This window comes from Ornithorhynchus anatinus, chromosome X5 (genome assembly GCF_004115215.2).
Source record: "Ornithorhynchus anatinus isolate Pmale09 chromosome X5, mOrnAna1.pri.v4, whole genome shotgun sequence".
NCBI classification, from domain to species: Eukaryota; Metazoa; Chordata; class Mammalia; order Monotremata; family Ornithorhynchidae; genus Ornithorhynchus; species Ornithorhynchus anatinus.
The window spans coordinates 53,805,188-53,822,583 of record NC_041753.1 but is presented as its reverse complement, the minus strand read 5'-3'; positions in this window follow the sequence as shown (position 1 = coordinate 53,822,583).

Below are 17,396 nucleotides of genomic sequence, written 5' to 3'. Positions count from 1 at the left end.
GCTTCTCTGTGCCTCAGTTCCCTCACCTGTAAAACGGGGATTGAGCCGGTAAGCCCTCTGTGGGACAGGGACCGTGCCCGACTCAATTGCCTTGTATCTACCCCGGCGCTCAGGACAGTGCTTGGCGCACAGTAAGCGCTTAACACACACACCGCAATGATCAGTAGTAGCATTATGAGGAGCGGCAAAGCGTCGCCCATGCCGTTCCCGTTTGGCCGCCTCCCTGTCATTTTCATCCCTGTCATTTTCATCAAATCAGCCTCGATGTCGGTCTTTGTGCCACAGTTGTCGACTGGATGGCGGCCTCCTAGACAGCGCCTCTGTGCCGTTCAGGTCGACGATCGTAGCCGGGGTTTCTCGTTAGTATTATCACTATGGTATTTGTTAAGCGCTTACTATGTGCCAAGCCCTGTTCTATAGTGAGGTGTAGTGAGGTTGCCCACAGTTTTAATCCCCATTTAACAGATGAGGGAACTGAACCACAAAGAAGTGAAGTGGCTTGCCCGAGGTCACCCAGCAGACGAGCGGAGGAGCCAGGATTAGAACCCACGTCCTCCGACTCCCAAGCCCGGGCTCGCTCCACCGAGCCACGGCTGCTGCAGTAACGTCTCTGAGAGCCTTCGCGCGGAATAACTACGTACGATGTGGAAGGCTATGGGACAGTGGGTCGTGGAGAGAGGGTCTTCGGGGCTCAGCTCTTCTCCACTAACCGGGAGAATCTTATTGGTCAGGAAGGAATGACAGTTTTGGCATTTACTTAATTCTGTTCCTGTCATTTACTTCTGGTTTGTCATTTATATTGTACACGTGCCCAGAGGCACATTGGCACATCTCGTCAAGATATAAAATAAACAAACAGAAGCTGTATTTTCAAATCCATTTGTAGTCCAAGTGAAAGAAAACAGAAAGATTGAGCAAAGGGGGGAAAAAACAACCTCTAGAAAATAACTGGAGAAAGGAAATGACACTTGGAGGAATCCAAAGCGACTTGTATCAGTCTACTAAGCCCCCTTTAAACCTGGGGGCCATCCCAAAAGTTGAGTTATAAACGGCTGCGATATACTAAGTGGTAGTTGGCGTAAATTGATAAAACTTAATGAGTAAATTTGAAAAAAAAAAAAAAAACCCTTCATGCTTTCTAATAGACCAAATAATCTCTTTAGGGGCACTTGGGGAACTGGAATTGGGAGTAGATGAAGATGAAATTTCTCTAGTGCAGAAACAGGAGGTGCAGACTTTTAAAAGCAATCAGAGAATCAAAATGACCTCTCTGTAACTGCCTGAACTGTACGTGAAAATAACTGTCCATGAAGCATTCCACTCACACCTCGGGTGGAGGGGTAAAAGAGTCCACAAGAATAGAAAACTAAATACCAAGTTTTGCCTGTAGTGTACATTATGAGTTCCCCATTTTCAGAGAATATATAGATGAATTATTCATACGTTCGTTCATTCATTCAATCGTATTTATTGAGCGCTTACTGTGTGCAGAGCACTGTACTAAACGCTTAGAAAGTACAATTCAGCAATAGAGACAATCCTCGCCCACAGTGGGCTTGCAGTCTAGAGGGGGGAGACAGACATCAAAACAAGGAAACAGGCATCAATCGCATTATAAACACAAATGATCGGTATTTGCAAAAACCTATATATAAAGTGTAGACATATGTATATATATATATATATTTATTCAATACATCATGCACATTCTGTCAAATTTGTCATTTACTAATGGTCTAAAAAAATTGCTAGAGATTACCCAGAACACTAACTCATCTGGAGCCCATCATTGTGTCTTTCAGATATCAAAAGTAATTGTTGGTGTGAGGACATTATCAATGGGACAGTGCAAATGGTTAAGGTAAAAACTGAAATCACGGAACAAATGGAACAAAATCACTGTCCCAGTGTTATTTGTAAAGGTGAACAGCACTGTGTTTGGGAAAAAATGAAGGGCTGAGATCTCATAGCAACTAAATCCCAATTAGGTTTAGTATTTATAGGTTAGCTTGAAATAAGAAGCCAAATATCGAAAGACGCATCGCTGCGCCCAAGTCCAAACACGGACTTTAGGCTCCGTCCGTAAACGCTGGTCTCCGCAACCTTCCTCTCTTCTCTACGTACTTGCAATCCCTTCTTAAAGTTTAATGGAGGTTCTCCACCTCCGTTAAGGCAGGGACTGCATCAACCAACTCTGTCCTATTGTACTTTCCCAAGCGCTTAGTACAGGGCTTTGCACACAGTAAAGTGCTCAGTAAATACGACTGAATGATCGAATGGCTGGTCCAAAAAACCAGCATGCTATATTTGCAGGTGTTTGTGTTTGTCTAATCCGATAGTAATTTGAGAAAAGAAGCAAATGGATCCTTTATGGGTTTGGGTTAGAACTCAGATTTTACAACTCTGACTTTCACCTTTGTCCCAGTCAATCAATCAGTGGTATTTCTTGAGCACTTACTGTGTGCAGAGCACTGTACCAAGACCTCGGGAAGGTACCATACGATAGAGTTGGCAGACGCAATCCCTGCCCGTAAAGAGTTCCCGGCCTACAGGTGGAGATCGTCCATTAAAATTTCAAAAGGGATTTCAAGTATGTATAGAAAAGGAGGAGAGCTGTTCTCAAACATAATTATGAATCCTTCCTATTGAATTATTTCCCAAGTAGGGGAACAACTCAGCTGTTGTCATTTTACCCTGATAGTCTCCCATCTTTGCCAGTAAGCTAACAGCCCTTGCAGAATTCCGTTCGTTTTGGGGTTTGTGTTTTTTTCCGGGTTGGAGAACCTGCCAAGCTTCTGGCTGACCTTCCCTAACCGTCTCACGACGCTCTGCAGCCCCCCGCCAAAATCATTAATGGATTCCGGAGGAACTGCACTCTCTTGTTTTGAAAAATGAGGTAGCAGTTCTTAACTCTGTGTCAGTTTCTCCAAAATGACCTCTTCAAGTAGGGATTACGAGCGTTGATTTGACGAGCGCGTAACGTAAGAAATGACTGAACATCCTTCCCAGTGAGCTTGTCACCGACAACGGGATACTTGGTGGAACCGTGTAATGGTGGCCCTCCTTGCTATCTATCCTGATGTTTTCACTCGATCGGTCGGTGGTACTTACTGACCGTGTGCGGAGTGCTTGAGGGAGAACAAGGCAAAAGATTCCGTGGACAGACCGATGACTTTCCCTTACCTGTTCCCCCCAGTACTTCGTCAGGGACTTCGTTCCCATGAACCGCCCCCTCCCTTCATCGTATTCACTTTGACTGCTTGCAGATTTCCAGGGGAAAGGCGTTCCAGAAGCTCTCCTCATTTTCTTCCTACTGGAAAACACCAATCCTTTCTCCTAAAATGAAGAATGCATCCTCTTCCGTATGTAGGAAATATTTATTCAGCTCGGTTAGCAGAATGACCGTTCGGTGGCAGACGGATAGAAAGCTCCTTATCATGAATAGTAATAACAACTGCGGTATTCGTTAAGCTCATCCTGTGTGCCGGGACTGTACTAAGCGCTGGGGTAGATACAAGGTCATCGGGTCGGACACGGTCCCTGGCCCACCTTCGTTCATTCATTCAGTAGTATTTATGGAGCGCTTACTAGGTGCAGAGCACCGTGCTAAGCGCTTGGAATGAACAAGTCGGCAACAGATAGAGACGGTCCCTGCCGTTTGACGGGCTCACGGTCTAATCGGGGGAGAGGGGCGGACGGGAACGGTGGCGATAAATACAGTCGAGGGGAAGAACGCCTCGTAAAAACGATGGCGGCTAAATAGAATCGAGGCGGTGTACATTTCATTAACAAAATTAATTGGGGCTCACGGTCTTCATCCCCATTTTACAGATGAGGTAACTGAGGTACAGAGGAGTGAAATGACTTGCCCAGGGTCACACAGCAGACACGTGACAGAGTCGGGATCGGAGTCCAGATCCTTCTGACTTCCAGGCCCGGACTCTTTCTATTAGGCCACGCTGCTTCTCCTTGTGGGCGGAGATTGTGTCTACCAACACTACTGTACTGGACTCTCCCAAGCAGTTAGTACAGTGCTCCGCACACAGTTAAGTGCTCAGAAAACACTGACTGACTGAAACAGCAACTTTCGGTAGAAATAAACCTTCCGAAGATATACATATATCTTCGGTTGTACGCTCCATTATTTACCCTGACCTCTCGGTAAATTTCTTTCCGTCTTTCTTCCCAAAGTTCTTATAGTCAAGAGACGCTTGCTTCTGTCATGTTTTCCCCGGGGTAGATACCAGCTAATCAGGTTGGACACGGCCCACGGCCCACCCGGGGCTCACAGTCTTAATCCCCATTTTACAGGTGAAGCAACTGAGGCACGGAGAAGTGAAGCGACTTGCCCAAGGTCACACAGCAGTCGAGAGGCGGAGCCGGGATTAGAACTCAGATCCTTCCGACTCCCGTGCTCCCTTAGGACACACTGCTTGTCGAGGTGGCTTTCACCCCCTTCTCGCCACTCAAACTGGTCCCTCCCCAGTGGCCTGCTTCTTTTTAAACCTAACAGACTCTTCTCTGTTCACATCCTCCTCAGCCTCGCCACTTCCCCTGACACCGTGGATGATTCCCTTCTCCCGGAAGCACTGACTAGCCTAGATTTTACTGACCCAATTGTCTCCTGTTTCTCCTTTTACCCCGGTGGCTAATCCCCCTCGGGTCCTTTCACAGGCCCTTCCTCTGCCTCTACTCCCCAACTATGTGGGAGTTCTTCGAGGCTTGGCCCCGGGCCCCTTCCTCTGTAACCTTATCCCTGCGATCATTATTACTATCGTTATTTACGTTAAGCCCTTACTGCGTGCCAGGCACTGCTCCGAGCCCCGGGGTGGATACGAGTTAATGAGGTCAGGCCAAGTCCCCGTCCCACTTAAGGAGCTCGTCTTCTCCCACGGCTTCGACGGTCAACGTGAGCCACAGATCCAAGCGGCCCCTCCCTCTGTCCTCCATTCGCGTGCCACGCCTGTGGTTTCGGCCCACACGTGGAACGGGTCTTGCTGTTAGTCCACCTCCTCACACCCAACCCCCCCCCCCGCCCACCCCAGCTCTCCCGCAGCCGGAGGCATCCGACGTGTCAACCGAGCTGAGTGCATCGCCCCGGTCTCTCGGTAGAAGACACCTTTCTCACACCCGGGATCACGGTTGTGTTTCCCCTTGGTCCGTGAGAACGTTGCCCAGAGCCACGTTGGTCGCTTCTCTTCCCACCCGCCCGGTCTAACAGAGCAGGCTTAGTGTGTGCTTGCACGTTCCTTGCCCTTCGGTTCAATTCAGCCGTTATTCACTGAGCGCTCATTCTGAGCAGCGCGCCCTCGGCATGACCGTTCAGATGAATCTCTTGCCACCGGAAACTGCCGTCTTTCTCACTGTATACGGTTGGTTGTCGTGGTGAGGCCACAGGTCAGCCTTTAGGAAATCAGTCACCTACACTGGGGCGTCTAAGGCACAGTGTGGCCTAGTGGAAAGAGCGTGGGCCGGGGAATCAGAGGAGCTGGGTTCTAATCCCGGCTCTCTCACTCGTCTGCTGCGTATCCTGGGCAAGTCACTTAACTTCTCTGTGCCTCAGTTCCCTCATCTGCAAAATGGAGATTCAATCGATAGTACTTATGGAGCGCTTACTTTATGCCGAGCACTTTAATAACAATAACAGTAATAATAATCATCATGCTGGTATTTGTTAAGCGCTTACCGTGTGCCAAGCACTGTTCTTACAAGGTAATGAGGTTGTCCCACATGGGGCTCGCGGTCTTAATCCCCATTTTACAGATGAGGCAACTGAGGCACAGAGAGGTGAAGTGACTTGCCCAAAGTCACCCAGCTGACAGGCGGAGGAGGCGGGATCAGAACCCACGACCTCTGACTCCCATCCCCGTGCCGTTTCCGCTAGGCCACGCTGCGCTTGGGAGAGTACGGAGTGGATGGACACGTTCGCTACCGGTTCTCCCTCCTACTTAGTGAGCCCCATGTGGGACCTGATTATCTTGTCTCTACCCCAGCGCTTACTGCAGGGCTTGGCACACCGTAGACCCTTAACGATCATGGTTAGTATAGGAAGGTGAAAGGAAACGAGGTAACGTTAACATAAAAAGAGTAGCAGCTCTAATGAAATGTTTGAGGTTGGGAGGGGCAGGAGAACAGTTTAAAGCTACCGGTTCATATTACATTTCTTATCATCTTTGGATTTCACTTATCCACTCATAATAATATTAATGACGGTACCTTTTAAGCACTTACTATGTGCCAAGTATTGTTCTAAGCACTGGGGTAGATACAAGTTAATCGGGTTGGACACAGTCCCTGCCCCCCATGGGGCTCACCATCGTAGTAGGAGGTTGAACAGGAATTCAATCCCCATTTTACAGGTGAAGAAACTCAGTTGCGGCACAGAGAAGTGAAGTGACTTGCCCAAGGTCACACAACAGGCAAGTGGTGGAGCCGGGAGTAGAACCCAGGTCTTCTACTTCCCAGGCCCGTGCTTTATCAACTAGGCCACGCTGCTTCCCTACAGGTTGGACACAGCCCCTGCCCCGCACAGGGCTCACAGACGTAATCCCCATTTTACAGATAACTGAGGCACCGTGAAGTTAAGTGCCTTATCCGAGGTCACACGGCAGGTGGGTGGCAAAGGCAGAATTAGAAGCCAGATCCTTTGCCTCCCGGGTCCCTGCTCTTTCCACTAGGCCACGCTGCTTCAGCCCTTCAGGGCCATCTAAATGCTCACCACCCCCCACGGCACTGGTGCCGCCCCGGTCACTTTTCGACAGAGGCGTTCAGGACGTGTCACCCCGCTCCTCCGAAAACTCCGGTGGTTGCCCATCCACCTCCACATCAAACGTGAACTCCTCACCTTTGGCTTTAAGGCGGTCCACCACCCTGCCCCCTCCTACCTCACCTCACATCTCTCCTTCTGTAACCCAGCCCGCACGCCTCGCTCCTCTAGCGCTAACCTTCTCACTGGGCCTCAGTCTCACCTACCTCTCCGCTGACCCCTCGCCCACGTCCCGACCCTGGCCTGGACCGCCCTCCCTCCTCAAATCCGACGGACGACGACTCTCCCGGCCTTCAAAGCCTTATTGAAGGCCCATCTCCTCCACGAGGCCTTCCCAGACCAAGCCCCACTTTTCCTCAGCTCCCGCTCCCTTCTGCGTCGCCCTGACTTGCTGCCTTTGCTCTTCAACCCACCCCAGCCCCACGACACTTATGTTCACATCTCTAATTTTATTTATTTATACTGATGTCTGTCTCCCCCTGCCCCCAGACTGTAAGCTCGGTGTGGGCAGGGGACGTGACTGTTGACCGTTATACTCCCCCAAGCCCTTAGTACAGTCATCTGCACACAGCAAGCGCTCAATAAGTGCGACTGAATGAAGGAATGAATTGTGCACACATCTTATTTGCTCTCTTGCTTCCTCCTAGCCCTAATTTACCTAAGTGTCCGTTTCCCCTCCCGGACTGTAAGCTCCTAGACCTCAGGTTGTACTCGACCAAAGGCCTAGTCCGGGGTTCTGCACCAGTAGGTGCCCAATCGACGCAACTCGATGATATAGATCGATTATTGATCCTTAGAGATTGACCTCACTTCCGTTTCCGGTACGGGTGCTCTGTCACGGCAGGTTCCCACCGATAGACAAATCGAGTACCGTTATAATCTAAAAGGAGCATATGGCTATTTGGAACAAACTTTTGTTGGATGTTTTGAAAACCATGACGTTCACAGTAGTTGCTGCTGTTGTGCAATATTAGCACAGCACAGTCAGTTGACAGTTATCATTAAGATAACAGGTGTTTCAAACACCGCTCGACTGCATTAGACGTATTGATATTATCAAGAAGTAAAACAAACAGAAAGAAAATTTAATTACAAAATAACGCTTCAACCTGATGGATCTTGGCCAATTACCGAACGGCTTCGAGTTTATGCTTCGAATCCAGCTGCATCTCCACAAGAGGGACTTTTCGGAAACAATTGGGCGGAACGAGGATCGTTTATTATTTGGGCTTTCCCAGAAGACATACATAACAAGCAGGCAGAACCTAAATAATGTGTTCTTGGTTTCATCATTGTGAGTTATGAAGATGTTACCTCACTAATGGGACCCATTCCATTGGCAGAGATAGCCCTCTCGCTCTTCCTGTCTCGGTCCGAGGTTGAGTCATATATTCCTAGCTTTCTCGTAGAAAATCACCGCTTGGCCTAAGACTCATAAAATCAGGTTCGGGCTGCCGTGAGGAATACCATAACCAAAGTTTGTCTTGTGGCTGCAAGGGATTTTTTGGTATCCACTGAAATTCACCTTTTTCTCCAGGTCGTTTTTCTGCCACCTGAAGCCCCCACTCCTGCCTTGGGAAAAAAAAAGGCAAAAACGCATGTAAAACACCGTACTTAATGGCATTTAGCCCGTCAGTCAGTTAATAGTATTTATGGGGCCCTTACTGTGCGCAGAGCACCGTACTCAGCGCCCGGGAGAGTACAACACAACAATATAACAGACACGTTCCCTGCCCACAGTGAGCTTGCCGTCTCGCGGGAGCTCCCAGAGAAAGCTTATCCGCTGGCTCTCCAAAAGTGCTGTCCACAGAAGGAGCCGAGATCCAGAAGCCCCTACATAGGGTATCTCACGGTTCTTTGTCGTCTACGTTACCCCCTGCTCTTCCTTCAGCCCTGGAGCAAGAAGCCATTGTGGTCTCCCCCGTGCCCATCTGAATCGCCATGTGGGAATTCATTTAGACTGGTAGAAAATTTGCTTCTGAAATGAAATAGGGGAAAATGCAAATGATTGAGGAGGCCTGATGACCTTGAAGATGGCACATCGAAGAGAGGCTGTCACTGATTCCACCCCAACACCGTCAGGTGACTTTTAAAAGTAGGTGGTGGGAGCAGTTCTGCCCCTCTGTGGAAGGGTAGGTTGGAGGTTGTGTGTCCTAAGAGTTTCAGAGTGAAAGTCGGGGGAAATCGACCGCACTTTAGGGTACCTCCTCCTCATCCCCTTTCCCCTCCTTCTTATCCACCTCCCGGCAGCCAGTGCGAGAATACCAAATGGTACGCTGGAGCTGCCCACGCTTCAGGGGCCACCGAGCGAGAGGTGGGCTGGGGGTCGGGGGACGCACGGGGTATGAATTTGGGGCAATCTTACATTCAGTGCAGCCGCGCTGCAATGTTCCTTGTCCAGTATCGCGTCTGCGCATGAGAAAGAGCCCCATTGGAGGAGGTCGAGAGAGCAGAGAGGGGAGTGAGGAGCAGCGTGGCTCAAAGCACGGGCCCGGGAGTCCGAGGGACCTGGGTTCTAATCCCGGCTCTGCCGCTTGTCTGCTGTGTAACCTTGCGCAAATCACTTAACTCCTCAGTGCCTCAGTTACCTCATCTGTAAAATGGGGATTAAGAGTGCAGCCCCAGGTGGGTCATCCAACTGGATTACCTTGTATCTACCCCGGCGCTTAGACCAGTGCCTGGCACATAGTAAGCGCTTAACAAATACCATTAAAAACAAGCAAACGAACACAAAAAAGAGTGAAAGGACAGAAAGGGGGAGAGAAGTCACCTGTCTTTGCTCCTTCGCTTGGGCTGGGATTCTCTGTTTGAAGCTGGAGGACGCTTGATCTTCTTGGAGTACAGAGGACAACTCTATACACTTGTTTCCAGAAAAAAATAATATATATATATATATATATATATATAGGAGGAGAAGTGGAAGATGTCTTGGTCTTCTGCAATTACTGAGGGTGGGCTGGTCAGAGGAAGCGGGCTCAGGGCTAGTAATAGTGTGCTCCCTTCTCCCTGAGGAGGAAAGAAATAGGGCAACTTGACATGACCGAATCTGCGGATCCTAGAGAATTGAAGGAGGAAGGAGTGGGGTAATCAGAGGCCCCTGTAAACTGAGAGCAGGGATGCCCTACCCAGACCCCGTCTGTGGCGACTGTCAGCATCGGTGCTCTGTCAGGAAGGGCGGGTGGTGCTGAACTTGCTGCCTGAACAGCTCCTTCCTGGCAACGCTCTTAAATCTGTTAGCCAGCCTGTGCGCCTAGCATAGCCCGAACACTGAAGTCGAGACAAAATAATCAGATTAGACACAATCCCAGTCCCCAGGTGGGGCTCACATGGCAACGGAAAACGCATCGCAGACAACAACAGACACAGAATGAGAGAGCAAATCCATACCCGCCCGGCGCAAGCGCTACAAGTGATGCGGCGGTTTCTGAGGGGTGAGGGTCCTCCCTGTTACGTAGCGCTCCGCTCCCCTCTAGACTGTGGGCAGGGACGGTGACTCCCAGTTCCGCTCAGGGCAGTGCTCTACACACAGTAAGCGCTCAACAGATGCCACTGATTGTTGGATACAGTAAGGGAAGGGCCCCGGTCGCTATCATCCCGTCGACCGGCTCTAGCACCCACGGAGGTTTACCTGCGCCCTCCTCGGTGCTCACGATTGTACGTCCACTCCATTTATTAATTTTTGACCACTTCTAGAGATTGCGTCTCTTAATTCTACCGTACACTCCCAACCACTCAGAACAGTGCTCTCCACACAGTGCACGCTCAATAAATACCATCGAGTGATCCGATCAGATATTTTTCGGTGTTTCCCGCGTTCAAGTGTCAGCTGCTCGTGGGCGGGGAACGTATCGCTTCGCCTTTCTATACCCCCCAAGTGCCGAGTACAGTGCACCGCATCAAGTGGATGCTCAGTGAATGTAACTACTGCTGCTAGGTAGAGGAGGATTTTGGATAGAAAAACTAAAGAAGAAGCTCGAGAGTTAAAAACCCACTCCCCGCACCTCACCAGCCAGAAAGCTCACAGGGCGCCTTCATCGGATCAGCTCACGGGGAGAACACAAATAAAAACGGCTCTTCCTGCTTAGTGGATCCCGTCTGTGCACCTTTGCCGAGAGGGCAACTCATTTCCGGTCTAGAAAATATTGGCAGTTATTCCGCGGGATAAAGCCATTAGGTTACCCAAGCCCTCCTTGAACTTCTTCGTATTTGGGGCTTCACAGCCTCCTAGGGGAACAGAGTCCATCTGTTTGGCCAAATCCGACTGGGTAAGTTCAAAGTTCCTTCAATCCCGGGTCCCAAAATTGCGCTCTGACCCTCTCCTCATCCTCGCAGAAATCTCTGTCCATAATCCGAGAAGAGAGACCAAAAACTGATGGGGCAACAGGAGCTGAATGAACCTCCCTATGTCTGGAGTAGCTCCTTCAGAAACACTAGAGCTGAAGCAGCTGGATGAAAAGATGTATGTTATGGAGAATTGCATTATCCTTGGTACAGACCGGTTTCCGATACCTCTTAGGAGCATTTCATTGTATAAGTGTGTTCTTTCAGGCTCCAGAAATGTACTCCAACCCTCTCCTCATCCTCACGGAGTCGTTGTGTTTTTCTTCTTTTCTTTTTATTTTCAGGGAAGAAGGCAGAAAGGGACAGTCTCTTTATGCTCAGCTGGCAATGGTGCTTTCCTTCTTTGAAAAGCCCAAACAATGGACTCCATTCATTGCGGCCGGGGAGAAGCAGAAGAGGGGGCAGTTATGGTTCCATAGGGGGCAGAGGGGACAGCCCGGTTCAAGGGGCTACACGCCAGGGACCGCTCCCCCCCCCCGCCCCCCGCTCCCCGCCCCGGGGTGGGGGCTTCTGCGGGCTGTGGAGGAGACATTCAGAGCGGGGAGGGATGGCTGGGGCGGTGGGGAGTGAGGGAGCCAGGGCGCTGAAGGAGAACCCAGGAGGCTTGTTTCCCGGCCTGCGGCAAGCGCCAGTTATTGGAGTTAGTGTCTCCAAAGCCCTCGTGAGGCCCCCGCTAACGGAGTTAGCTGTGGAAAATGGGCAAATGTGTTCCGTTTACCTCTGTCTGCGTTGGTTCTCCGTCCAGAGCCCCTAAGCCTACCGACTCTTGCCATCGAGTCGTTTCCGACCCGGAGCGGTGCCACGGACACGTCTCTCCCAGAACGCCCCGCTCTCCACCTGCAATGATTCCGGTAGTGGATCCGAAGAGTTTTCTTGGTAAAAACCCCAAAGTGGTTAACCATTGCCTTCTTCCGCGCAGTAAACCCGCGTCTCCGCCCTCGACTCTCTCCCGAGCCGTCGCTGCCCGGCTCGGTTGAGTTTTGACTTGCAGCAGACTGCCTTCCACTCGCTCGCCCCTGCCCAAGCTAGGAACGGAACGGACAGGCCTCTGCTTGACTCTCCCTCCCGTAGCCGAGACTGGTGGAGTCCTGGAAACTCTCTAGGTGCGACCAACTCTACTGTACTTCCCCAAGCACGCTAAGTACAGTGCTCAGCACACAGTAAGTGCTCAACAAATACCACCGATTAACTGACTGATAAGCCGATGACACGTTCCAACATTAGAGAAGTGGCGTGGCCTAGTGGAAGAGCCCAGGCCTGGGAGTCAGAATAATAATAATAATGATGATGTTGGTATTTGTTAAGCGCTTACTATGTGCCGAGCACTGTTCTAAGCGCTGGGGTAGACACAGGGTCATCAGGTCGTCCCACGTGGGGCTCACGGTCTTAATTCCCATTTTACAGATGAAGGAACTGAGGCACAGAGAAGTTGAGCGACTTGCCCAAAGTCACACAGCCGACAAGCGGCGGAAGCGGGATCAGAACCCACGACCTCTGACTCCCAGGCCCGTGCTCCTTCCGCTAAGCCACGGTGCTTCGTGGCTCGTGCTTCTTTAGCAGACCTGAGTTCTAGACCCGGCTCTGCCACTTACCTGCTGTGTGACCTTGGGCACGTCACGTCACTGCTCTGTGCCTCAGTTTCCTCATCCGGAAAATGGGGATTCAATAGCTGTTCTCCTTCCTACTTGGACTGCGGGCCCTGTGTGGGAAAGGGGCTGGATCCAGATCTGATTATCTTGTATCTAGCCCGGTGCTTAGGCAGTGCTTGGCACAGAATAAGTGCTTAAAAATTACCACAATTTTTCCCTCGCCTGAAGCTACTGTCTGCAACAGCCGTGCACACAGTTTGAACTCGTTTTCTGAACTAAGGGCTTAAGGTGGCAGTTAAATAGTAAAGCTCTCGTGGGCGGGGATGTATTTACATTTTGTCTTCCCCATTAAAGTTCCTAGTGGTCAGGGAACATGTCGATTCTTTATTCTGTACTCTCCGGGCTGTCTAATACAGACCACCACACCAAGTGGGTACTCAGTAAGTGCTGCAGCTACTCTTTATGTTCCCCGAGAGCCCAGAGCAGGGCTGCGTACGCAGTAGTTCCTCCCTACCCATCACAGTCGTTGCTTCTGGGATGTTCGCTCACGGGAATCAGACCCCCCCGGTATGGAGCCCCCCCCCCACACGACGGAGATTCCCTAAACGAGCCCAGGACCCAGGCCTCCTTTCTCCTAAAAAAAGGCCGTGTTGCGGGCAGGGGAAGTCTGGGGGGCGGGTGGGGAGGAGGGGGCCGGGGAGGGAGAGGAAAGCGTTTACAAACATAGAGTGAAAAGCAAAAGAAATCTCTCCAGTTCGAAATGTCTCCATGTCATTTTGCTGCAAGAAAGTAGAGCAGTGAGCCATTTTCCATCTTTCTGAAATGCATTAACATTAGAAAGGCAGGCTCCTGGGTCAGGCATCCCACTACACAGTTCATCTCCGATCCCCTGACATCTTTTCTCCCTCTCTGATTTTCCTCTTAAAGACAACAAGTGTAGTCCTAGCGACCAATCTGAATGATTGTGGGGCTGTAAATATGGCCCTTAATAACTCCATTTTCCTCTCCCTGTTCCATCCTCAGTAATGGTCATTTTTGAGGCCTTTCTACAAACGCAGGGTTTCTCAGAAAACATAGAGCTTGCAAGTCGCCCTGGCTGAGATGCTCAGAAAAACATCTACTTGGCCCTGCTTTAAATGTCAGAGAAATCTGAACTCCCTCTAGCCTTGTCAATCCCGGCTGTCGGATTACTTTAAAGAATTAGCCGCTTCTACTTAACGTGTTTGCCGCAGCTTCCGAGATAACCTGGGGAATAGTGCTAGTCGTCTCCGGTTACCGAAAGGCTGGCTTGTCGTAATAATGGTGCCCGTTGTCAATCAGTCAGTCAATCAATGATATTTATTGAGCAGTTACTCTGCGCGGAGCACTGTACTAAGTGCTTGAGAGAATACCATATAACCGAGTTCATAGATACGGTCCCTGCCCAAGGCATTTATGCACGTATCTGAAATTTATTTATGTTAATGTCTGTCTCCCCCCCTAGACTGTAAGCCCGTTGTTGGCCGAGAATGCGTCGGTTATATTGTTGTACTCTCCCAAACGCTTAGTACAGTGCCCTGCACACAGTAAGTGCTCAATAAATACGATCGATCGAAGGAGCTTACAGTCTAGAGGACCGTAGCCAGATGCATAGGAGGCCCAAGTGCTCAGTACGAGTGCTCTGCGCACAGTAAGCACTCGATAAATACCACCGATTGAACATTTTTTAGAAAAACGATCCAGGCAGCAGAGTGAAGTAGGGAAGCATGAACTAGAGTCGGGGGGGGCGGGGGGGAGACAGGAGGTAGGGAGGTCTGCAAGGAGACTGATGCAGCAGCAGTAAAAACAAGACGGGATGAGTCCTCGGATCTGCACAGTAGCAGTTTCGATGGAGAGGAAGTGGTGGATTTTAACGATGCGAATGTAGAACTGACAGGAATTGGTGACAGATTGAATCTGTGGGTTGAATGAGTGAGATGAGGCCAGGGTATCGCCAAGGTTAGGGGCTTGAGAGACAGGGAGGCTAATAGGGTCGTCTGAAGCGACGGGGAAGGCGCGGGAGGACAGGGTTTGGATGGCAAGACGGGGAGTCCTATTTTGTCCGCGTTAAGCTTGAGGTGCGTCAGCCGGGCATCCAGGTCGAGATGTCCTGAAGGCGGGAGGAAATGTGAGACTACAAAGGAGAGAGGTCAGAGCTGGAGAAGTCGATTTGGGAATCATCTGCATCGAGATGGTAGCCGAAGGATCGAGTTCTCCAAGGGAGTGGGTGTAGGTGGAGAATAGGAAGGAACCCCAAATTGGGCCCTGAGGGATTCCCACAGTTGGGGGGGGGGGTGGGAGGCAGAAGAGGAGCCTGTGGAAGAGGCCGAGAGTGAGCGGGCAGAGAGATAGGAGGAGAGCCGGGAGAGGACAATGTTAGAGAAGCCAACGTCCCAGGAGAAGGGGGTGGTCCACAGCGTTGAAGGCAGCTGAGAGGTCGAGGAGGATCAGGATGGAATAGAGGCTGTGGTATTTGACAAGAAGCCATTGGTGACCTCAGAGAGGGCAGTTTCTGTGGAGTGAAGGGGGCAGAAGCCAGAATGGAAGGGGTCAAGGACAGAATTTGGAGGAGACACAAAAGAGGAGCTAGATCGTCGAGTCTTGTTCCTGACTTTGTTAAGAGATTATCGTTCCAGCTCCATGTCCCTAGGCAGGAGAATGACAAACTTTTCCAGGACAGATGGGTGTCGGTTCCTTTCTTAAAGCTCTTTAGCGTTGGATACTCAACACCCAGCAGACTGTGGTAACTCGAGTATCTTAAAAATTACACGTATGGATCGTCTAGAAAATCCTAAACGGGAGAAATCAAGGATCTTCCTGCTGTCTGTAGTCTCTTCATCTGTCTCCTTAGCTGACGATAGGCAACCCGTGAGGCTAGAAATGGAAGAGGTAAGCGGAAGAACCTGGCACCAGAAAAGACGGGAAGATACCTTCGGCGTATTTAGGGGAAACCCAAGTACTTGCTGTCAAGACAGGACCATTTTCCCAATCTCATCTGAGAGCTGAATCCAGCTTCCTGTTAATCGATCCGATCAATCCATCATACTTACTGAGGGCTGACTGTGTGCAGAGCGTGGGAGAGTACAATCTATCAGAGTTAGTAGACACAATCCCTGGCCACAGCAAGTTCACTGTCTAGAGGGGGAGACAGACATTAATATAAATGAACATATTACAGATCTAGACCCAAGCGCTTGGAGGCTGAGGGAAGCTAATGAGAATATTCATTAGAAACTGGGAGATGGAGAACTGGCTAAAGAAAGTCCTCAATGCCTAGAATCCAATATACAGGACTCACTCGTTTGACAACGCTAAGAATAATGACTGTGCTTTCTGCTAGGTGCTAACTATGTGCCAAGCACAACACTAAGCCCTGGGGTAGATACAAGTTCATCGGGTAGGGGACAGTCCCTGTCCCAGCTGAGGATCACAGTCTGAGGGGGAGGGAGAACAAGTCTTCAATCCTCATTTTACAAATGTGGAAACTGAGGCACAGAGAAGTTAAGTGACTTGCCCCAGGGCACACAATAGTTGCTTGGCGAAGTCGAGATTAATAATAAGAATAATAATAATGTTGGTATCTGTTAAGCGCTTACTATGTGCAGAGCACCGTTCTAAGCGCTGGGGGAGATACAGAGGAATGAGGTGATCTGGGTAACGGTGTGGAGTATAGACTGAAGGTGGAAAGGCTGGAGCCTGGGAGGCCAGTGCTGGATAATTAAAGTGAGGGATTCCCTAATCAATCATATTTGAGTGCTTAAAAATAATAATAATAATGATGATGTTGGTATTTGTTAAGCGCTTACTATGTGCAGAGCACCGTTCTAAGCGCTGGGGTAGACACAGGGGAATCAGGTTGTCCCACGTGGGGCTCACGGTCTTCATCCCCATTTTACAGATGAGGTCACGGAGGCCCAGAGAAGTTAAGTGACTCGCCCACAGTCACACAGCCGACAAGCGGCAGAGCCGGCATTCGAACCCATGACCCCCGACTCCAAAGCCCGGGCTCTTTCCCCTGAGCCACGCTGCTTCTCATTAGAATGCAGATCCTCTGATCTGTCGCTTCTACTCTAGGTGTTGAAATGATTTGGTGAGGTAGGATTATAACAGTGATAATAATAATAATAATAATAATATTTGCTAAGTGCTTTCTAGGTGCCAACCACTGCATTGAGTGCTGGGGCAGAAGCAAGATAATCAGGTCCACAAGGGGCCAACTCGTCGAGCCCGCAGGCCATGGTGCGCCCCGCCCCCCGCCCTCATACCGGCACGGCGGCCCCAGACCCCCATCCCCTGCCCACGCACATCCTAAAACCACAGGCAGAATGGGCTGGGGAACCAAGTGAAGAGATAGGTGTTTTACAATCACCTCTGGCGGCTTCATTGGCTTCCTAACTGGCCCAGTGGAAAGCCCGGAGAAGATTGATAACCGAGGCATCGGTTAAGCGCACACCCTGTGCCAAGCACTATACTAAGGGCTGGGGTAGATTATCGTCGTTATTATTATCATGGCATTTGGTAAACGCTTACTGTGGGTCAAGAACTGTTCTAAGCCCTGGAGTGGATAGAAGTTAATCAATCAGGTCAGACACAGTCCCTGTCCCACATGGGACTCGCAGCCTAAGTAGGAGGGAGAACAGATGTTGTATCCCCGTTTTGCAGATGAGGAAACTGAGGCATAG